Source organism: Typopeltis vanoorti, chromosome 9 (genome assembly GCF_054136105.1).
Source record: "Typopeltis vanoorti isolate ZY-2024b chromosome 9, IOZ_Tvanoo_1.0, whole genome shotgun sequence".
Taxonomy (NCBI): Eukaryota; Metazoa; Arthropoda; class Arachnida; order Uropygi; family Thelyphonidae; genus Typopeltis; species Typopeltis vanoorti.
In genome coordinates, this window is record NC_143557.1 from 6,937,330 (window position 1) to 6,962,023 (window position 24,694).

The window sequence follows — 24,694 nt, forward strand, 5'->3', positions numbered from 1 at the left end:
TTTCTCCAAATTTTCCCAAAATATTTTTGTATGTCTCACAATCATTTCCTACTCTGCTATTTAGATCCCCAACAGGGACCAACTTTTCCTTTTTCATTGTGTCAGTTGCTTTTTCTAAAAGCATCAAAAAATTCCTCCACTTCTACCTTAGTAGAAGTGGAGTAATTTTTTGTGGGACCATCTGTGGGACCATAGGCACAAATAAGTCTCATTGTCCAGTTCCCCATTCTCATATTTGCCCACATTACTCTACTTGAGACTGACTGCCATTCAAGAAGATTAGCCTCGTATTTTGTGTTGAATACTATGGCTACTCCTTCTTTTCCTTGATTGTCATTGCCTGAATATAACATTTTGTATTTATTGCTCAGAAAGATCTCACCAGTTTTGGTCTTTTTTGTTTCAGTCACCCCTATTATGTCGATCTGGTACTTATCTAATTCCTCAGTTAGCTCCATATCTTTGCCATTCAGGCTTCTTACGTTGAAAGTACCGATCTTTAACTCTGGTGATATTGAGTTGGGGTTTGTTTTCAGATTTGTTCCAGTAGCTGACTTTTCGCTGTTCACGTGGTTCGCTGGCATAAACAATGGGGGCCTTCTTTAACTGGGCGACGCCTCAGACGGCATGAAATTTTGTCATGTCGTACCATCATTTTTTATTTTGGTTTAACCAATAAGAATATAATTCATCATCATCATCATCAAATTCCTGCCATGTACCCTCAAGGGGTGTACAGGATATGACAGTACTACATGAAAAAATTACATCATTACTAACTTCCTATCTACAATTTTCCTCCAAATCAGTCTGTTACTTGTCAAGACTCCAACATTATCAGATCTTATATTTCTATCGTCTAAGGCACTTTGTACCGTATCAATCCACCTATATCTTGGTCTTCCTCTGGGTCGTTTTCCTGCCAACCTGGCAGAGAACACTTGTTTTGCTAATCTTTCCTCTCCCATTCTATTTAAGTGACCATACCATCTGAGATTAGCTCTGCTAACGCATTCCTGGATGCTGACAATGTCAAGTTCTTTCCTAATATCCTCATTTTTAATATGATATTGCCATTGATGCCATCTGTTCATGCCTCTAATCTTTCTCAGGACTCTCATATCTGCGGTCTCTAGTCTTTGGTCAAGTGTTTTACTTCTGACCCAGCTCTCAGATCCATAAGTTAAAATTGGTTTGAACACAGTTTTGTATACAGCTAATTTAGTGTTCCGACTAATTTCTTTCTTATTCCATATGAATTTATTCAATTGACTTCCCACGATACCAGCTTTGCTGATTCTGTTGTCTATTTCTATATTTAGTTTACCATCTTCAGTAAAAATTGTGCCTAAGTAGCTAAAATGTTTTACTTGTTCCACAGGTTCTCCATTCACAACACAGTTGACATTTTCAATGATTCTGCCTATTTTCATTGTCTTTGTCTTTTTATTGCTGACCTTCATACCATATCTATTACAACAGCTATTCAATTTAGTCAGAGAATCTTGCAGACTTGTAGCGGATTTATTTAGAAGTATAACATCATCCGCATAAAGCAAAGAGCTGACATTAACATCTCCAATTTTGATATCAGGTTTAATACCACATTCCTTCATAATGTGATCCATATAGATAATGAATAACAGAGGGGATAATGTACATCCTTGTCTCACACCAGATTTAACATTAAACCATCTTCCTGTACTTCCTTCAATTCTAACTGCTGACTCACAACTCAAATACAGACTAAGTATTGCTTGATATAATGCCCCATTGACACCATATAACTGCAGCGTATTGAATAGCTTCTCTCTTGGCACCTTGTCATATGCCTTTTCCAAATCAACAAAACTTAAATACAGATCTTTGTTATATTCCCATGCTTTCTCGACTATTTGTCGTAAAGTGAAGATCTGATCCTGACAGCCTCTATTTGGCCTGAATCCAGCTTGTTCTTCACCAAGCTTTTCTTCCACAATTCTTCTCAACCGTTTCTCAAGTATACTTGCATAGATCTTGCCAGGAACACTCAGTAGGGAAATACCTCTGTAATTCTCACATTCAGTTTTATTTCCCTTTTTATATATGGGTACTATGAGAGCTCTACTCCAATCATCAGGAATTCGTCCCTCTGTCCAGGCTTTCTGAACTATGCAGTGCAGCCACTGTAAGACTCTTATACCACCATACTTCAGCATTTCTGGTCGAATATCATCTACTCCTGCTGCCTTTCCACATTTCAAGCCTTTGATGGCTTTTTCTACTTCAAGTATGGATATGTATTCCTGACTGCATGCCTGGTCAGTGTTTTTTATCACTGTGCTGTCATCACTGCTTGTTTCATTTAGCAGTTTTTCAAAGTAATTACTCCATACTTCAAGGATATCTTTTTCTCCTGTTTTCATTTCACCTTTATCATCTCTAATTCCTTTTACAGCACTCTTTCCTCCATTCCTAAGCTTCTTCAACAACCTCCAGAATATTTTGCCACCTTCTTGATATTTATTTTCTATATTCTTGCCAAAGTCCTCCCATGACTTTTGTTTAGCTAGTTTTACACACTGTTTAGCTTTCTTACATTTGTCTCTGTATTCTGTAAGAGTAAAAGCTGACTTATTTGCCAGGAACTTTTGATATGCTTTCTTCTTTTCCTTCACTGCCTCTTTAACTTCCTGTGTCCACCAGGGAGTTCTGATTTTTTTATCTTTGCACACAACCTCACCACATGCCTCTCTGGCAGAATCAATCAATGTTTCCTTCAGAGTTTGCCACTGAATCTCCAAGGTTTGATTCCTGTTCTCAAACTCTTTAATTTTCTTTTCAATAATATTTCTGTATTTTAGTCTACAGTTCACATCTGAGAGCTGCTCAACTTTTATTCGCTTTAAAACTTTTTTACATGTTATTCTTTTCAATATGAAATTCAATTTTATCCTGCTCAAGACTAAATAGTGATCACTTCCAATTTCAAATCCTCTGTACACTCTGGTGTCCTGCACCAGGGAGAAAACATCACTATCAACAATAACATAGTCAATGAGACTTTTCTTATTCCTAGCCTCTTCTCTCCATGTGAATTTGTGCACATTTTTATGTTGGAACATGGTGTTAGTAATAACCAGTCCATGTCCTGAGCAGAAATCCAACAGATATTTGCCATTATTATTAGCTTTGCTCTTTTCTCCAAATTTTCCCAAAATATTTTTGTATGTCTCACAATCATTTCCTACTCTACTATTTAGATCCCCAACAAGGACCAACTTTTCCTTTTTCATTGTGTCAGTTGCTTTTTCTAAAGCCTCAAAAAATTCCTCCACTTCTACCTTAGTAGAGCCTTCTGTGGGACCATAGGCACAAATAAGTCTCATTGTCCAGTTCCCCATTCTCATATTTGCCCACATTACTCTACTTGAGACTGACTGCCATTCAAGAAGATTAGCCTCGTATTTTGTGTTGAATACTATGGCTACTCCTTCTTTTCCTTGATTGTTATTGCCTGAATATAACATTTTGTATTTATTGCTCAGAAAGATCTCACCAGTTTTGGTCTTTTTTGTTTCAGTCACCCCTATTATGTCGATCTGGTACTTATCTAATTCCTCAGCTAGCTCCATTTCTTTGCCATTCAGGCTTCTTACGTTGATAGTACCGATCAGGTATGTGTCCCGTTTCGAAGATTTTATTTAACAGTTTTTGTATAACTGGAAGTAGGTTGGTTGAGTGTTTCTTGATGTCTTTTGGTCTGATTCCGTCCATCCCCAGTCCTTTGTTAGGGTTGATTTGTTGAATTGCCAGTGATAGTTCTTCTTTTGTTACTGTGGGGAACCACATCGACTGGGTTGCTCATGGACCTAGTGGAGAATGTTCGTTTGTGTGAGGAAGGGGTGTTTCTTGTAGCTTTTGGACAGAGTTCACTAAGTGCTGATTAAAGTTGTTTGCCAACTGTTTGAGGGATTTGGAGTCGCAGGCAAAGCTGTGTTTTATTGTTTCTGAGTCAGTGGTTCTGTGTATATTGTCCAGCATTTCATTAATCAGGTGCCAGGTTTCCTTTATGTCATTCTGAGCTGTTGTTAATTTGTTGCTGTAATAGTTCCTTTTTGCCGTTCTAATCTGTGTTGTTAGGAGATTCCATTTTCTTTTGTATTCAGCTTTTAAAGCGATATTGTTCGGCAACTTAAGTTGTTTCCATAGGGCATCTTTTCTTTGTATGTCTGTTATCCATGGATTTTGTTTCATTTGGGGGCGTATTTTTTATTTTTGTTAATGCTTTGTTATATATTGTTAAATGCAAGTTTAAGATTATTATATACAGCTTCAGCAGAGTCTAAAGATGCTATCTGCATCCAGTTGGTTTTTCTGATTTCATCGTTTACTGTTGTTTCGTTTAGAATGCTATAATACTGTTTTGTAGTCTCAGTGATTTTTATGGGTTCTGGTTCAGTGTATAACTGTAATGCTGTGAAATAATGGTCTGCCAGTTTGCATGTTATGACGGCTGCTGTGTAGCTGTTTGGAGGGGCCCTTATATTTATATGATCAATGCAGGATGAGGTTGTTGTGTTTCCGACTATCTCTTTTCGTGTATACGACTGTATGGATAGGGTTATGTTATATGCCAATAATAGGTCTAGGTATTGTTCTGTGTTGTTATTTATGTTCCTAATGTTTATATTAATGTCTCCTATTATTATCAAATATTCTGAGGTGCCTACTTCTGTGGCTGAAAGCCACCTGTTTAGTTCTTCTAGGAATTTTGTGGTGCTTAAGTTGGGTGGTCTGTATATTGCATTTAATATCAGGGAGTTTTCTTGTTTGATGTTTTTAATTTTGATGCATGTTTTCCGTGTATTCTAATTTATAGTTTATTTCTGTTACTTCTAGTTTATGTTTGGTAAATATTATTATACCACCACCTCGTTTTGTTTGTCTGCAGTGTTTGTGTTGTTGGAAGTGTGGCATTTGGTAGGTGGATACCTCTTCGTTTGTCGTAGATACTTCAGTCAGTATTAAAATGTCTATTTCATCTATATCTTCCTTCAGATAAGCTTGCAGGGTCAGCCAGTATTTTTGAATGCTTCTGATATTGATGTGGAGAATAGATAGTACTTTTTTGGGGATTGTCACTTGTTTCCATTCTGTTATTGATTTCAGAATGTGGCAATTATCATGTTCCAGGGTGATTACGTCTGCTTGATGGTCTGCATTCATGTTGGTTGGTGTGCTGTTCCTTCTTTACGAGTTGTCAATATTCCTTTCAATGTGGTGGCCTGTTGAGGTCGTCTACAGATTTTATTTCAACTGGTTTTGCATCTTGTGTCTTTCTAAGGAATATTTTGCTGTCTCTTATCCATATAAACTGGCAATTGTTTTCTGTTTTTACTTTCCTTGCTTGGTAGAATATTTTCTGATAATATGGCGTTAGGTATTCGGACAAGTATATTGGGGTATTGTTGTGGTCTTCTTTCAGATCCTTGACTACTGGTTTTTTAATCCTGCTAGCTTTTATGAGTGTAGTTTTTGTTGGGCTGTTGGTGAGTCACACTACGATGGGAGAAGGACGGGTATTATTTTCTCTTTTCCTTTTTTGTGGTAACCGATGCACTGACTGGATGTCTCTTGATTCAATGAGAGAGCCAATTTTTTGGCTTAGTTGTATTATGGTGTCTCTTAGATGTTCCGTAGCTATTTCTGGGAGACCATTTATGAGGAGATCATTTTTGTGCTGCTGTTGGTTTGAGAGTTCGTACTGTTGCTTTAAAAAGTTTAGTTCTTGCCGTAGTTCCGTTGTCTCTTTAATTAAATTATGCTGTCTTTCCGTTAGCTCTTTAACGCAGTTTTTAATTTCTCTAACAGTCTGTAATACACCTTCTACCGAGTTATTATTAAATTTAATAAATTCCTCATATTGGTTGAATTTTTCTGTAATTTGTGCAGTATGTTTTTTAAATAGTTCTCCAACAAAATCGATTAAATAGTCTTTTAGGTTTTGTAATCTATTTTCAAGTAATGCATTTAAAGTTGGCTCACCTGGGTTTCCGTTGTTATTATCTTTGTTTTTAATTCCCTCTGTTGTTTTTTGCATGTGCTGTTTTCTGCTTGCGGTCAAAGGCGACATTCCTTTGTTGTCTCTGCAATGGGGACACTTCCACTCGTCACGATTCTTGTTTGATTTCCACTGCCAAGTAGCCTCAGACAATCCTGAACATAGAAAATGCATATTTCTCTGGCAGTTCCTACATGTTATGTGGTTTTCCCCTGTTAAGTCTTCTTGGCATTTGTAGCACTTCATATTTCTTGTTTGACGATCTTGCTGTAATTTCTAATATGGCGACTTCCTTTGTTCTCTTCTCGCGTAGTTGACCAACGTATACTTCGAACTTTAATACTTATATTTTACTTATTACTTAACAGATACTTACAGTTTTTACATCAGTATGTTCGTCCCGAAGAACGGAATTCACTGATGTACTTTAAAGTTTAATTCACAAGAAAAGATCTACTTTGCAACTTAAAATATGGGTGCATCGAAATAGCGTGCTTGCGACCGCTTGCTGCTGAAGCGCCCTCTCTATCTAATAATAATAATAATAAAGTCAATCTTCCTTTTACTTGCCACATAGCAGAAGAACTCTTTGGGATTACCTTTGACCTCCTTGGCTAAGGTCTTCTCATAATCTGATTTAGCTTTTCTTACTATGCTGGTAACCTTCCTAGCTTGAGCCTTGTACTGCTCATGGGTGTACTGATCGGCTTTTTTCTTGTAAATTCTCCATAACATTTTCTTTTTTTCACGGATCAAGCCTGATACCACTACTACTACTCATCCATCTAATGTCTATCTTGTTTGTTTTCCTGACCATGGGAAAACATTCTGATATTGCCTTCCTCAGACATTCGCTGATTATATTCTATGCACTGCTAACATCTTTCCCCTCCAATATGAATGTGGAATGGCTGTAAGCTCACTCCACAGCTTGTTATAATTACCTAACCTGTAGTAATTCCGCATATACCCCTTCTTAAGAGAGAAATCCACAAATTTTGCAACCTCCCAAATACAATACCACATGATCACTCTCACCAATTAGACGTAACGAGGACACCTTACTTATGCATATGTCCTCTGAACCTATGATCAGATCCAACACTCTCACACCACGAATCCCTTCAGTTATGTGCTGTTTCAAGTAATCATCTCTCTCAGGTGTATGAATTCCATTTTCTCATTCCAATTGATATCACCATAATAATCACTAACCCTGCACTAATTTGCTGATGCATGAATTCAATATCACCCCCTGTACCCCCTGGCCTATAGCAACCACCTGTATATTTGATTGCATCTCATATGCTACTTTCTTTGGCTGCAACTTACCAGCTATCATCAAAAGTACTCTTCCCCCTTCTATCTTCTCTATCGTCCCTGAAAATACTGTACCCATCACATTCAATTCCAGTAACCACATCGTCTGCTGACAGCCAAGTTTCACTAATGCCTACAACTTTTGGTAAGATTGCACTGACTAATGCCAAAAATTCTTCCCTCTTATTTCGAATGCTTCTTGCATTAGTATACAAAAATTGCAGATTCCCTTTAGTTCTTATACCAGCTTTAGAACTGATATACATTCTACTAATTTCAGTAGTCCCATGCAGACTTTTATCTACTCTATTCTTCAAATTATTCTGCAAAAAGGATTAACAAATATACGTTCACTGCATAAATTTCTCCCTCTTACACTCAACCTTTTCAATTTTAGTTTTCCTGCCCAATTACTTCAAGTTGCTCAGAAAACAGTAACTTCTTCAAACACTTATGACCTTCCACACGTTCAGATGCAACCCATCTCTCGCATACAGCTGTCTTTTGCCTTCAAACACACTCTAGACATCAACAAATTCCTCTTTTTTTTTTTTTTTTTTTTTTTTTTTTAACATTCTTGTAACCATATCATTAAAGTATCGCTCGTCTACTTAACTCATAATTGTCAAAACGAGGCAGCACACACACACTATCCTCCTCCCTTTGACACTTTCTTCTTCACGATATCTAACAATGTTCTTAAATCTTTTGCTACCCGATTAATACCACCACTCAAGTCATTTGTACCCACCATAACTATCATCTTTTCTGCATCATGCCCTCTCTTTATTGCTAAAGTCACTCTCTCTATTGTTCCACCAGACAAGCACTCCTCAGGCATACCACTCTACATACCCTTAATCAATGAATCACCATATATTATACCACTAATAACTTCATTCAAACCCAAACAAGCGTCACTCATGGCCTCGTTTTCAACACTATTCAGCATGACTCTCCCAGTTTCATTACTTTCCCTCAACACTCTTTTACTTACTCCCTCACTTTCACATCTCATTTCTTCTAGACCTCTTAAGCTTTTATTCTGTTGACTCCCGATTACTTCCATACTATTCATTACTTCATCATTCACCAAAGACTCTCCCTTACTTAAACCACCTGTTCTAGTTACTTCAGCAAACGTAATCTCCATAGTCCTAATTTCTCTAGTCAACACATTTAACTCTGTCTTAATATCCTGAACCTCCTTACTGAGCACTTCCAATTCCTCTTGCAGGAGATGAAGGGTGCTTTTCATTTCATGAACTCCTGCCGAAGCTTTTTTGGTATGATCCTGATGTTTGCTTTCATTGCTAATTGCTCTAATCCAGTGTTTTTTCACAGTGATGTACAATCTCGGTTAATCGAAAGAATTAAGAACAGTCCTTATTATGCGTTACAAATAGACGAGACTACTGATGTCACAAATGATGCGCAGTTAATATGCTACTTAATATATGCGCATGATAACAGCATTCATGACGATATTCTGTTTTGTAGAACTTTGTCATCCCGAACATCTGGAGAAAAAATATTACATAATACACAAAGGGATCCATTTGGAAAAATGTATGGGCTTCTGTTCTAATGGAGCTTGCATCCTTACAGACAGGCATAGTGGGGTTGTTTCTAAAGTCAAGGAAGTAGCTCTGGATTTCATACATATAGGAAAGCGTTAGCTTCCAAAGGCATACCACCAGAATTTAAAACCATGCTATACAATGCTATAAAGCTAGTTAATTTTATTAAGGCCTCGGCCAATAAATAACAGATTACTTTCAGTACTCTGCGATGAAATGGGCAGTGAATATATACAACTTTTGCTTCATCCTGAAATTCGCTGGCTTTCTAGGGGCAAAGTACTAACAAGGTTATTTCAGTTATGGCACGAAGTTTTATTGTTTGTAAATGAACATAATTTTGATTTTTCATCACTCCTTGGTGACGAAGCATGGTTATTGACACCATCCTATCCTATCTTTCAGACATTTTTTTGAAATTAAATGAACTAAATCTCTCTCTTCAGTGAAATTCTTTAACTGTTCTTGATGCCTTTGACATAAAGACATTCAAGAAAAAACTGGTGTTATGGATTAGTTATGTAAAAGACAATTTGCATCTTTTCCAACACTGGAATCCTTTTTATTGGAAAATAATATTTTTGTTGATTCCGAGTTTCTGGAAAGGGTTTGTGACCACCTCAAAACTAGGAAACAGAATTTTGAAACATTTTCCGAATAACTTTTATAAGCAATTTCTGTGGGTTTGCAATCCATTTCAGGCTTACAGTCATGAAAAGACCTTTCATTATCGAAAAAATAACAGTTAATTGAGCTTTCAAGTGACAGTGGGCTTAAAATGCAATTTCGTCTGATCTTGGTTTGGCTCGATTCTGGATCTCACCTTCAGACCTTCAGTGAAAAGTGAATTTCTCGAATTATCTGAAGAAGCCATGCAGTTTTCTACAACCTATCTTTGTGATAAAGGATTTTCATTGCTCCTTCAAATAAAAACAAAATACAGAAATTGTCTTAGTGTGTGCGTGCCAATCTTTGACTGAAGTTGACCAATATTGAGCCAGATATACTTCCATATACTTCCAGATATCTGGAAGGACCAAGAAGCTCAACCATCTAATTAAAAGTAAGTAGTAACATAATTATATATTATTATTTATTTCTTTGATAAAAATTAAAACTTTGTTCAATGATGATACACTTTTAATCATTTACTTCCAATTTATTTAATCATGTTTCCGTATATATTCAAAACATGCTTTTAGATTTAATATGTTATAAATGTCACTGTTTCTCTGAAATGTTGGTAATCCCCACATAGGTTTTTAAAAAAAATTACATGACTTAGTGGTCTGTAGAATTGTTTTAGGCATTTTACTGGTACTTGGGCTTAGAAAAAAAAAAAGCTGCTCTGGTCTATGTAGACACTTTTCCTATAAGTTAACATTTTCATTCTTCTAGTTTAACCAAACAGTCCACAGGTGTTTCATATTTTTCGGTGCATACATGTAAGCAGTTTCCGCAACGCATCCACTGAAAAAAATCCAAGGCAGAGCTAGATTTTTGTACAGACATCCTCCATGCAGCTGATGCAAGTTTCTTTATAGACGCCATCTTTAGACGCTTAAGTAGTGCAACAAACAAGTAGCGAAAACACAATATAAACAACAAAGTTTCAACAATAACAACCACTGAAGAACATTTGTATCCAACTGAAGTACAACTGCAGCACAACTTGAGATAAAAAGCCTCACTATACTTTAATTTAAAAACACTTTTTCTAGCATAGCTCAAAACAACTGCTACGTTCACTTGCGACACTAGTGCCACCATCAAACAAACCTCCCCGGTGGGGAATCGAACCCCAGTCTCCTGCGTGACAGGCGGGGATACTAACCACTATGCTACCTATACCATTAACTCTTGTAGATACCCGGCTTCTTGAGGGGATGATGATGAGATTTTGAAGGCTGTAGGAATGCGGAAATCTAACTTAACCTTCACATTAGGATTTATTTAAGTAGTGCATATCTAGGATAGGATGCTGCCTCGAATTTATAGCCAATGGAATGCACATAATACTTACAGCTTGATTATATATTGCATACCAATATATAAGCTAATACAAGATGTAGATAGCTCCAATTCATAAAAAGTGATTTATTCAGCATAACATTTATGTTTGATTAGAATAAGAACTTGAGAATAACATAATCATATTACAAATAGACTGTAACAGCTACTTTTTACTTACATTTCATCCTGACACCTCCCCCTTTTTTTTTTCTTTTTACATGACAAAGTCACCCATGAAAGGTTGTAACTTATAGTATATTAGTACACTGACCTGAGCTAAGGATTTTTTTTATTATTTATTTAATTTTATATAATCTAGAAACCTGTTCGAGACTAAACACGGAAATTTTTCAAGCAACTTAAGGCACCAACTGCCAATATTTTAATGATTAAGAAGACTGATATCATGAAGAAGTCTATACTATAGTATGATACGTTTAAAATACATGAATCCAATAGCTAATACTGCTTTATTTTCATCTTTTACAAGTCAGTTTTAAAGACCCATATATTAGGTAATTGAGGTGAATTACAGAGTACTTGGCTTCTGATCAATATTTTTTTTTTTTTTTTGTGTGTTAATGAATTTAAAAAGCAGTAATTTTTAATTTTTGAATTTTAATTACCTTCTTCTTGTACGTTTATATTTCTATTGTCAGAGATAAGTGCAGGTCTTTTACAATTAATTTTTTAATACCTAAAAAATCTAAAGGAAGTTTTAAATAACATTTGTCTCTTGACCGCTGTTAGATCTGCTTTTGTGGTTGATGGTACAATTACATTTCAGCCATGACATTTGACCCATTTGCATTAAAAGTAAAAAGTCAAATAGTTTGAACCATGTGTAGTGGTTAGAACTCTCTGCTAAATTTCAGAATCATTCATACTTTAAATTATCATGGTCCTCAGTGACAATTGTACCACCAGTGAGTGCATCTACACATGTTTAATCATGTTTCTATCACAAATTGTGACAGATGTACACTGTACATGCATGGATAAAATACTCTTTTTAAGGCAATTAGTGCAGTCATGTAATCAAATCGTAATTATTAATATATTTAATTAAATATTAACTATTGTATTTCTTAAATCCTTTAAAATGAATCACTGGTTGGAAAAAAAAACAAAAACAGGATGCTTGAAATGCACAAAAGAAATTATCGTGATGTATCAATATGTTCTTTCTGACAGATGCAATCAAATGTTTGAAATGAAAGTAACGAGTGCAAGCCATTAATTTATTTAAAAAAAAAAAAATCAGTTAACATCTTTCAGTTAACATCAGTTATCATCAATCAGTTAACAAGCAAAGCAGCTTGAGCCATATCTAATTTTTGGAGACTGAGTGGGCAGCTCAATCTCCACTGGTAGCCAATCAGAGATAGCTTATCCAAAGCTATTACTAATTTAAGCAGCCCACAGTGCAGAGATGGCTCAACAAGTGCCTCCATCTAAAAATCCTTAACACAACATTTTTGATGTCTGAAATAGTGTGGATTCTACAGTCCAATTTCTCGAGTTTAAGGAAAGAAAAACCAAAGTTTCCAGGAGAAAAAGCCTACTTGCCTGTGCCAGAGATCAGCTAACTTGGGAACCAGTTGAAAAAAGGGTTAGAAAAAGTTCCTCCAGTCTGCGACTAGACTTGAACTTCTTTGGGTGGTTTAGCGCTGCGGAGTCAAACACACCACTTCCACTGAGCTACACAGGCTTCGTTAATTTATTATAACACAAATGTTAAAAAAATCTTTATAATTATTCATGTCTGAATGAAATATAACTTCTCCCAAATACCTTTGCCTGAGGGAGAGTGGTAAATGGATATTATAAAAATTTTAAAAGGAATATGCAGGTAGTGAAAGTTTGAGAAACACTGATGTAGAGTCATTTTTACTGACAGCAAAATTATCGGTTTCTCTCCATTATCATTAGAGTGTATATAGATAGTTTTCCAACTATTCCTTTATACATATTTTTTCATTCAACGTTGGCAATGAAATCTCCAATGACTATCTAATGACATAATCCACTATCTAATGACATAAAAATCTCCATTTTTATGTCATTAGATAGTGCTGAATCACATGGCCTCTCCATTTTACAGCAGAGAGGGAAAAAAAAACTTTTTTCTCCATATCACCCTTTTAAATACAAAATTAATGACGGAAAATTTTGCGTAAAAAGATTGATTTTTTTAATAGTATAATTTTCGCGAAAATTATACTATTAAAAAAAATCTTTTTACATAAGGTTTTCCGTCATTAATTTTGTATTTATATGTCTACCTCACGGTATTCCCTTACTAAGAGATATCACCCTTTTCTTCTGATGGCATGAGCATTTATAATCCAAAAATTATGTTCAGATTCTTATAGCACATAATTGTTTATTCACAAGCCTAAAATCCAGTAGCCTTGATTCTTTCCCACTTGAAAAAAATGAATTTACTAAAAAGCACATGCACAATATGCCAAAAATAAAGTCTAAACCTGTTCCAATAACCAAAGGCTAACTTGTTTGGTACCAATGTCATCATTCATATCCAGAATTACACATGCTTACATATGTTAAAGATATTTTAATTCTGTAAAATACATAGAAGTAGGGCCACACACACACCAATTGCATTAATTATACTAACTGCAAGGTTATTTATATTGGATCAGTTTGCCAGGACAAAGTTTCGTTGTGTTAGATCTTGAATAAGGACCTTTTCATCAAAAGACTCATTCTTGTCAAGATTTAACAAGAATACAATAATAACCAAGAAATACTTGTACTGTTAGTTAAGAAACAAATTGTTAATAGAGAACATAATTGAGTTACCTTAAAATGAAGTACAAAAAAGGAGGAATTTGTCTGTCTAGATAAAAATATTGTTGTTTGAAAACACTAGTAAGAAAAAAATACTCTATGCAAAATGTATGTCAATGCAAACAAAAGTCCAAAGGTTGCATGTGAGTTATCCACGATAAGCGTAACGCCCAAAGCAAAGGAATTCGTGAAAAGCGAATTGAACTCGCGTTCCCCGAAAAGAGCGCTCTTGAGGAGAAGAGTTGTGACTAAACAACTTAAGGACCAGCAGAAAGGTGCTGTGAGAAAACTTCTGCAGCGAAAAGAGGGCGCAACAAGAGATAATAAATGCGGGTTCACGGGGATTTCAAGCCCTGTTTTTTCCTGTTTTCATTCGGACTTACAATGCTGACCAGCAGGACGGCAATTAGACTTGCCGTCCAATGCTGTAGAATTGGACGGCAAGTTTCTCCCCGTTGCTGACTGGCGAGTATCGGGCGAGCTGTACGCAAGATGACAGCGTCCACCGACTCGGGCCATCGGTAGAAGTGCTAACGGAAAGTTCCTCCAGGAAGATGGGCAGTCTGACGATAGTGACCAGCGAGATGAGCGTTTGCCCAGCAGAGTGCAGAAAATGGTAGTATGTGACGAGCAAAGTAACCTCCACGTGAATGCAACCCACTGAAGCAGTAAAGTATCTAACAGTAAAGGACGGACAAAGGGGACACTGTAACCTCGTATGGCGGTGGTAATGTACAGAATTTTTTTATTTTATTAAGAATTAGCATTAGAGGAAAAGGGTGAATCAATTTCTAGTTGGAAGAAAAATGGACAATTGCCTAGGGAACTTTTTCAATGACTTATATGCATTGTAACTTAGCTCCATTGGACTGGTAATCGGAGGACTTAAATTCTTGTGTGAGACCTAATTAACGTGGTGGGGTCTGTGTTAGCATTTGAAGTTAAAATTGTAAACTTGTATTTTCCCATGCTAAGTGTGCATTTTAATTGACCAGAGGATATGAGCAGGGCCGGCAGAAGCGGGCATGCAGGCGCCGCAGCCGGGGCACCGTTTATAAGTTCATTTTTAAGAAACATAATTTTTTATCATGAAAACAAAAAATTCTTAGAATGATCAATATTAAAATAAATAAGGCCGGATATACTGAATAAAAATTTTAAAAAAATTGTATATTGCCGTCTCTTTGATCAGCTGGCTGTTTACAATTTTGCAGCAAGAGCAGGCTAAATGCTTGCCTACAGAATGTTGCGTCTATCTTAAGTGAAGCGGTGAACGGTTTTTATGCGCAGAAACGAATTTTCGTACATAACATTTGTTGCTAGTTAACCAGTCATATGGTACGCATCTCAGTAGGCTACTGACAGTAGCGCAGTGCGGACTATTATTTCGTCTCTGTGTCATGTTGTGTAATAATTTCTTGTGGGTATAAAATAGAAATGGAATCAAAAATTAAAAAAAAGTTATCCGGTGCACAAAATCGCAAGCATCATGCTGTGAAAGAAGCAGATGTTAATAAATTTGTTAAAATATTAAAATATTCTGATGCAGATTGTAACCAACTCGATACATCAGAAATCAGAGTTGAAGAACCGTGCACACCATCCAGTTTTCATGAAAGTACTATGGCAACTATTGAACAAGATAACAAGAAGCATGATTTAAGTGAAAAACAGTTAGGAGAAGATTTAGTTGTAGTTGACCACGAAACTAACACATTGTAAGTCTCAGTAAATTTAGAAGATCCATGTGAATGGGGAAATAGTGATGGAAAATTATGAGTTGTTTTAATTGAAATGGGGCCTGTTCAAAAGAAAAATATAATATATCCCAGAGATACATATGGTCATAAATTTGGTGACACGTATTATAATAAAAAAATGGAAAATGGTGAGCTTGTGCCAAGAACATGGCTCATTTATTTCGAAACTTTAAATTATGTTTTTTGCTTTTGTTGCAAACCTTTCGCACCTACCGAATCAAGTAGTCTTGTAGAAGGTTATAACGATTGGAGAAATGTAAGTACAACTTTGCATAGACATGAGACTAGTTTAACTCACATGAAAAAATTCTTAAAATGGAAGGAAGTTGATAAAAATTTAAAAAACATAACTACTATTGACTGCCAGACTCAATGGAAAAGAAACACTGGACGAGTGTTTTAGAATGCTTGATTGAAATTATAAAATTACTTGGCAGCCAAAATTTGGCTTTTCGTGGATCATCTGATAAATTATATGAAAGGAATAACGGCAATTTTTTAAATTACAGACGCTATACATATTTAACGAATTTAGGTAGCTGTTAGAACTCTGGGAAAGTTTCTCTAAGTAAGAAGTCTGCTGTCCTAGGACTCTAACTGGCGCAGCTGAAACAAACAAATTTGTCAAAGTTCGAAAAGGAGATGGCCCCAGAGAAATAGACTGGAGATCTCATTCTCAGATGGCATAAGAGGGGATGATAGTAACATAGATTTAAAGAAAAACAACGACGTAACAATTGGAAGTCACATGAATGAAAGAGTGATGATCACATTAATGGTCCTTCTTAGTGCAGGTGGAAGAACCTTGTTGCAGAATGATGAGGACCTGAAAAATAAAGATGAGGTGGGAAATTGAGAAAAGGAAAGCAGGAGGATAGTTAGTAATAGAGTAATCACAGTAAAAGTGGACTATTCTTTTTATGTGCAATCAGTGAGATCAGTAAGAAAGAAAAGGTTATTATAGCAGCATGTTTAATGTAATCTGGACTTTAAAAACACCAGGCTAGGTTCCGCCTGAGAACTCTAAAACAAACTAGCCATCAACTTCATTAATCTCATTATCTTCTGCTATGAACAATGGCTAAGATTCAAAATTTCACAAGGAAACAAACATTGTCACCAATCTTCAATCTGATTCCTAAATGTATCAAAAATACCACTGCATCACAGTCAATTTCTGAATGCCTACACTCATGCAGAGAATCTTGAAGATCATCAGTATGAAAGTATACTGTTACAGAAACAATTTTTTTTTAATTCTCCACCATTTCCCCACTTAAAACAAGATGCCATCAAAAGCTTTAAACTATCTTATAACCACAACAGAATAATTTGCTTTCTGTTCATTAAACTCCATAAAAGCATTCTTAATTTTTCAGTTGAAGGTGAGTTAGCCAATCTCATACGGTTGCAGCGGGGTTTTTTCTCCTGGAAACTCGGGTTTTTCATCCTGCATACAGACAAATCGGCCTTCAGAACAAACGTCATTTGCAGACAAAAAATACCAGTGTTGGTGATGATGGGCATAGTTGGAGAGTTAAGTAGTAGTGGAGAGGGCAGTGGTGATCTATGGAAATTTTAACAAAGGGCTCGCATCGTCGAGCAAAAAATTAAAAAAAAAAAAATTATTTCACACAAACTTTTATTAATACAGCTTGTGTACAAATGCCAATCAAAAAGTATGAGGGGACAATCAACCTGTAAAGGCTATAAATTTTAAACAAATATTTCATGATCTAAACATGAAATATTTGCATGCAATCAATTATGTTATTTATCTAACATAAGAAAAACATTTTTTAACTATCAAAATATAATAAGAATAAAATCTTTTATAATCGCACATATGCAATAGTCCGCATTTTTGCGATAGAAGTTTTTATGACAAGCAATCTATAAATAATTAATAAATATTATCTAAACACAATAATATTGAAATACGTTATATTTCTCTTTTGTTTTCATACTTCAAGTGATAATCAACAGTACCAATCGAGGTGCATTATTTTATAGTCCTATTTATTTATATGTGGTTACCAAAAGTGAATTCATATATGTAAAATGATAGTAACAGTAACTATACTATTTTATTTAATAAAATTACTTTCGAGATAATGAGATGATTTTACACGAAAAAAAAAATCTCGTTGTCTGGTGCATATTTACCTAGAAAAAACTCACTCCTTTACAGGTTAACATTTACATATAAGTATTTCCTTAAAGTAATTGTGACAACAGCTGCCACACCTTATTTCTTTCCTCCTGCACATCTTGTGTTCTTCTAGGAGGATATGCCAAGCGATGATTTTCTAGAAAAGATTTGACATAGGGATTCGGATTAAATTCATTCAAGGGTTTCCCATTTATACATATTGTCATTAAATCCGAAAAGTATGTTTTATAATGAGAGAAGATCTCTTCATCGTTACAATATTATTCATCACACTAAAAGCTTGTTTGGCTTCTGCGTTGCAAACTGCAATTGTTGCCATAATCACTTTGGTTTTTTTCATCGTGCTGGGAATTTCGTTTTGTAACTTTCCAGTCAAAGCCATTTCCACTAAATCTCTAAAATAATTAACTTCAATTTCATATTTCAAAATAAAATTTAAAGATCTTATTCTCTTTTCTCCTTCTAACCATGGACACGTAACTTCTTCCATATTTCAAGATAACATATATTTAAAATGTTTTTCAGTTCATCTTCCAAATCCTAGTAATTTTCATTTTTAAGTTTAAAATTACTTTGTTGCATTAATCTATCCTTTAAAGACAACATAAGAGAGTTTAGTAGTGTTTCTCGCGGTAGTTTGTGAAATGTGAAATTTAATTTTGTTTTCAATTGCTATTCCTTCAAATTCTTTTGAGTTTAACATGGTATCAATTTTAGATTCATAAGAACCTATAGAATTTTTAAAATCATTAATTGCATTAATTGTTCGCAATTAATGCAATTTATATTTGTATTATAAGGGCTAATTCCTTAATGTTTGCATTAAGGAGTTAGCCCTTATAATACTTATACTGCGACTTTGTAGAGCTTTTGACAGATATGATAATTCCTGTAGGATATCAATCATTAATGCTAGATCTTTTAAAAATTCCAAATTGAGAAGTCTGATTAAAAACCTCTTATATTTATAGTTCAATGCAAAATACTTGCATAAAGCTGGTTAATTTCTCCACACAGCAAGAGCCATTCGTAAACTGCAAGCTGCCCATCGTGGTCCAAACACACACAGTCGATCTTTAAAATTTCGATACCAAGGTCTTTTGCAATCGTATTTAATTCTCGTTGCTTTTTTGGTGATTGATGGTAAAATGCATATAACTTATCCATAAATATTTCAAAATGATTTATTTCTTTAATGTTTTTTTTATCAAATCGTCTAATGCTAATTGTAAACTATGATCTATGCAATGCCAAATCACAATGTTGGGAAATTTTTCTAGAAGTTTGATTGCAACACCTGATTTATTTCCTAACATTGCACTAGCTCCAACAGAACAAAATGCAATGAGAGGATTTTTTAAATAGTTATCAGAAAATCCATATGAATTTAAAGTAGCAATTACAGTAGCACGTATACATTCTGCAGTGGTATTTTCTAGTTCTACAAAAGTCATGCATGATTCAGTGAGCTCAACTTGTATGTGAATAACTAAAACACTTATTTTCAATAATTTTGTTGATTCATCTGCAATTATAGAAATTTTGAAATTTTTTCTATTATTTTGGAGAATATTTCTAATTTTATTTGTTTAGAAATATGTTCAACTATTCTAACTCCTGAGAATCTAGAATGCAATGATAATTGTAGAACAATACCATTTTTAATTTGCAGCTCAATTAAATCTGGTAAGGAAGTTAAAGAGGCAGTGAAGGAAAAGAAGAAAGCATATCAAAAGTTCCTGGCAAATAAGTCAGTTTTTGCTCTAAGAGAATACAGAGACAAATGTAAGAAAGCTTAACATTGTGTAAAACTAGCTAAACAAAGTCATGGGAGGACTTTGGCAAAAACATAGAAAATAAATATCAAGAAGGTGGTAAGATATTCTGGAGGTTGTTGAAGTAGCTTAGAAATGGAGGAAAGAGTGCTGTAGAAGGAGTTAGAGATGATAAAGGTGAAATGAAAATGGGAAAAAAAGATATCCTTGAAGTATGGAGTAATTACTTCGAAAAATTGCTAAATGAAACAAGCAGTGAATGCACAGTAGTAAAAAAACACTCAACAGGCATACAGTCAGGAATACATATCCATACTTGAAATGGAAAGAGCCATCAGAGGCTTGAAACGTGGAAAGGCAGCAGAAGTAGATGATATTTGACAAGAAATGCTGAAGTATGGTGGTATAAAAGTCTTACAGTGGTTGCACTGCATAATTCAGAAAGCCTGGACAGAGGGACGAATTCCCGATGATTGGAGTAGAGCTCTAATAGTACCTATATATAAAAAGGGAAATAAAACAATGTGAAAATTACAGAGGTATTTCCCTATTAAGTATTCCTGGCAAGATCTATGCAAGTATACTTGAGAAACAGTTGAGAAGAATTGTAGAAGAAAAGCTTGGTGAAGAACAAGCTGGATTCAGGCCAAACAGAGGCTGTCAGGATCAGATCTTCATTTTACAACAAATAGTTGAGAAATCATGGAATATAACAAAGATCCGTATTTAAGTTTTGTCGATCTGAAATAGGCATATGACAAGGTGCCAAGAGAGAAGCTATTCAATATGCTACAGTTAATAGGTGTCGATGGCGCATTATATCAAGCAATACTTAATCTTTATTTGAGTTGTAAGTCAGCAGTTAGAATTGAAGGAAGTACAGGAAGATGGTTTAATGTTCAATCTGGTGTGACACAAGGATGAATATTATCCCCTCTGTTATTCATTATCTATATGGATCACATTATGAAGGAAAGTGGTATTAAACATGATATCAGAAGTGGAAATGTTAATGTCAGCTCTTCGCTTTATGTGGACGATGTTATACTTCTAAATAAATCCGCTACAAGTTTGCAAGAATCCCTGACTAAATTGAATAACTGTTATAATAGATATGGTATGAAGGTCAGCATTAAAAAGACAAAGACAATGAAAATAGGTGGAATTGTTGAAAATGTCAACTGTGTTGTGAATGGGGAACCTGTGGAACAAGTAAAACATTTCAGCTACTTAGGCACGATTTTTACTGAAGATGGTAAATTAAATATGGAAATAGACAACAGAATCAACAAAACTGGTATGGTAGGAAGTCAACTGAATAAATTCATATGGAATAAAAGAGAAATTAGTCGGAACACTAAATTAGTTGTATACAAGACAGTGTTCAAACCAGTTTTAACTTATGGATCTAAGAAGTAAAACACTTGACCAAAGACTAGGGACCACAGATATGAGTCCTGAGAAAGATTAAAGCCACGAACAGATGGCATCAATGGCAAATATCATATTAAAAATGAGGATATTAGGAAAGAACTTGACATTGTCAGCATCCAGGAATGCTTTAGCAGAGCTAGGAAAGATTAGCAAAAATAGTGTTCTCTGCCAGGTTGGCAGGAAGATGACCGAGAGGAAGACCAAGATATAGGTGGATTGATACGGTACAAAGTGTCTTAGACAATACAAATATAACATCTGATAATATTGGAGTCTTGACAAATAACAGACTGATTTGGAGGAAAATTGTAGATATGAAGTTAGTAATGATGTAAATTTTTCATGTAGTACTATCATATCCTGCCCCTTGAGGGTACGTCAGGAATTCGATGATGACGATTAAATTTGGTAAATCAGACATTGGTCGGTTTCTCTTCACCAAACTATAAACAGAATTAAACATTTTTGAAGTTAGCAAAATTTCTTTTTCATTTAGTTTGTCAATTAAATTTGGTAATATAGATTTGCTACATCCTTCATTTATTTTTATGATTTTATTATGAGCAAATGATCAATTATGTATGGATAACCTTTTACGCAAGGATGTGGTTCTCGAGTCTGTAGTGTTTCCATTTGGTTCTATTTTCATTTCTACCCATTTTTTTGATAGGTGACAACTCTCCTTCGACACCTAAGTTGTTATATTTTGAGTGAACACGATATAATTTACCATTTTTAACTTCTAACAACTTATATTGTGTTTTGAAATAAGATGCTTGCTTCTCGTTCCAGCAATCAGGTAAATGATTTCCTTTTTTTCCTCCAACTTGCTGCATATTGCATATATTGTTGCTGGCCTGGTTGGCCAAGTGGTTAGCGTATCTGCTTTCCAGCCAAAAGGCTGCAGGTTCCAATCCTACTATGGGCATGGATGTTTGCGATTGTCTATGGAAATACAAGTGGTGGTAGTCAGCGATAGATGGTGTTGGTGTAGTTGTGGTTAGTTGAAGTTGGCAGATTGAGTGGTGAGACGGAGAGCTGTGGAGTGAGTACCCTTCCTTGATGAGTCTTTGGACTCCCTAGAGGTGTCATGTAATAATAATAATAATAACAACAACAATAATATTCATTGAATCAATGTGCTCATTATCTTCAACTTCATTTTAACTGCAGTAGAATCAGCAGAATCACTTTTCATTTTTTTTTTCCAAAAAAATTTAATAAATTTCACTGTCTTTTCATGTTTCACGGGTAAAAATACTTTTACAATTATAAAAATAAAATTTGCTGAATATACAGTTTTTAAATTTTAAACACAAACAATTGTTATACATCAGTGTACTGACGAACAAAGAACTAATGTCCAGTGGAACAACCCGTTGATGACAGTTTTACGAACATTTGTTTGGCTACTAGTTTTACCATACGATTGGATACCAGAAGGGAGAAGGGTTAAGATAGCGCATGCTCCTATTTTATTTTCAAACTTGGGTGCATTCATTATAGAGGAGTTGAAACAATAATTCCAAATAATCAATACACTGCCGAATATACTAATTTTTGTTAGGTAGACAGAATTTAATGTTAGATCATATTAAGTGGACATTTCATAGTGGACTATAATAAGGATTGTAATTTTGAGATAAAGTAATTCTGCTAAACAAAGGAATGTCAGGAGTGAAATTTTAGCTGCATGCGACTGAGATTATATGTGAATTTGATATTTTGTAGATGATTTATATCAGAATAGTAATGGGTTGAAAATTGTATTTTAATGTAGCAAGAATTAAGAGTTTGATTTAGAATAACATAGTTAGCTTGTTTTAATGTTGCACAGAGTGTGAGTAATTGCCAAGTTGATTTATGAGTGTTTTCTAAAATTAGTATTGAGTAACTAACTTAGTAAGAGATTTTGTAAAGCTTAATATCCCATTTCAATTATAGTTCTAATGTGAATTTGTTCCAATAAACATATTTTATTGTATATATGCCTGTTACGTGCTTGATTCGAGAATTCAAATTACCACTTGCAAAAAAAAAAAAAATTTAGAACCATAGCGGGAGGGAATTTAATGAGAGTGTTTGAGTAATAGATTTATTGGTCACGACTGCAATTAGAACCAGTATATATTTAGTGCATATTAGAATGAATGCCAGTTAACCTAGGAATATTTCCCTGAATTTTGAATAAGCTCATATTATAGGACTCTGGCTGGCGCAGCAATAAAAAATAAATTTGCTAGTGTCCGAAAATGAAGCATTCCTAGGTAGAGTTGAGTAGGGCATTATTAAGGAAGTACGTGTGTAGAGGCTTAAGTGCTGTGAGGACATCATGTTGGAGGCTTAATGGATTTTTTACAACACTCAAAAAGAATTAAAATAGAATTTAATACTTCCTATATTTCGTCCTAGTCACTAGGACATCTACGGGGATTACAAAAACAATTAATGTAACACATACACAAATAACAAACAATACTAAGCCCAACCACGTGGGTGACACTAAAGTCCTATCTAGGTAGAGCACCCTCTAAGGGCGGTAGTAGGTGGCCTGGAATGTAAGGTGGGAACTCTGGTGATGAGTGTTTCCCAAATCTTCGGAAGCTTAATGCAACCATATTTATTGAGATTTGGTTGGTTTTTGAGAGCTGCTGCTTCTAAGAAAAGTCTCTCTTAAATAACAATAGCGAAAGAAAGAAAACGAAGATATAACAGGAGCCAGGCCCAAGTGGAGATACCAGGCAGAAGCATTAGCAAGGTCATCTCTACCTATAGGAGTTTGCCAAACGTTTGCTCACACTTGGATAAAGGATTAAACTAAATTTATTATGGTCTAACCAAGTGAAAAATAAACTTTCAACATCTTTCTCTAAATCCAGAGTAATTTAATAAAAAGGTGGCACACCGTTTGGCAACTCCTATAGGTAGAGATTACCTTGCTAATGCTTCTGCCTAGTATCTCCACTTGGACCTGGCTCACACTGAAGAGACCTCAATAAAGGTCAAAACTAGTCTGGGTAGTGGCCCTTCCCTTAATGTATAACATTATACATATCCGCAAGGAGATATGTTTTGCATTATGGGAGATACTGAGATAGGAGTGATGTTAGCTTGCTCCACCTTTCCAATGAGTTGCCCAGTGTTGTACCACCTTACCTGAGTCCTGAAGATACTTTCAGGCGCAAACTTTGTTTGCTCACACTTGGATAAAGGATTAAACTAAATTTATTATAATATGTCATTAATTTTAAAAAATGCATTTAAAATATGTGCCTGTAATCAATGTATTGCAGCACAGCCACAGGCCCTGGTATTTTTATTTTTTTACAATAAACAAAACGTGATATCTGACAATATTTGAGACCTAACAAATAACTGATTAACTTGGAAAGAAAATTGTTGACAGGCACTATTAATAATGTAAACTTAATTGTGCAGTATTATCATAAGGTATCCTGTATGCTCCCTTGAAATACATCTCAGGAATTTATGTTTTTTTTCCTATGTAGGTATGTAGTTTCCTCCCCATTGAAGTTCATCTTCCACCTACAGATTTTCAGATATTCATGCCCCAATGACCTGTTAGTATTAGTTGGAAAATGGATATCCTATTCACTCCAACAACCAGGCCAATTATCAAATGTGATACTCAAAAAATTGGGTTGAAAATAAAACATACTAAATTTCAAAAAATTCTTTACTGCATCTTTGTCTGCTAAATTACTGTCACTTTACAAAATTAAAAAAGAAGGCATCAGTAACTCCTTATTTTTTTTTTTCTT

General features: G+C 34.9%; 1 protein-coding gene across 1 annotated transcript in view; it reads right to left on the reverse strand.

Annotated features, from left to right (window-relative positions):
* The window catches only part of LOC150102869 (uncharacterized), an 80,582-nt gene that overhangs the window by 54,960 nt on the left and 928 nt on the right, over positions 1-24,694 (reverse strand). The gene's annotated exons all lie outside the window — the stretch shown is intronic.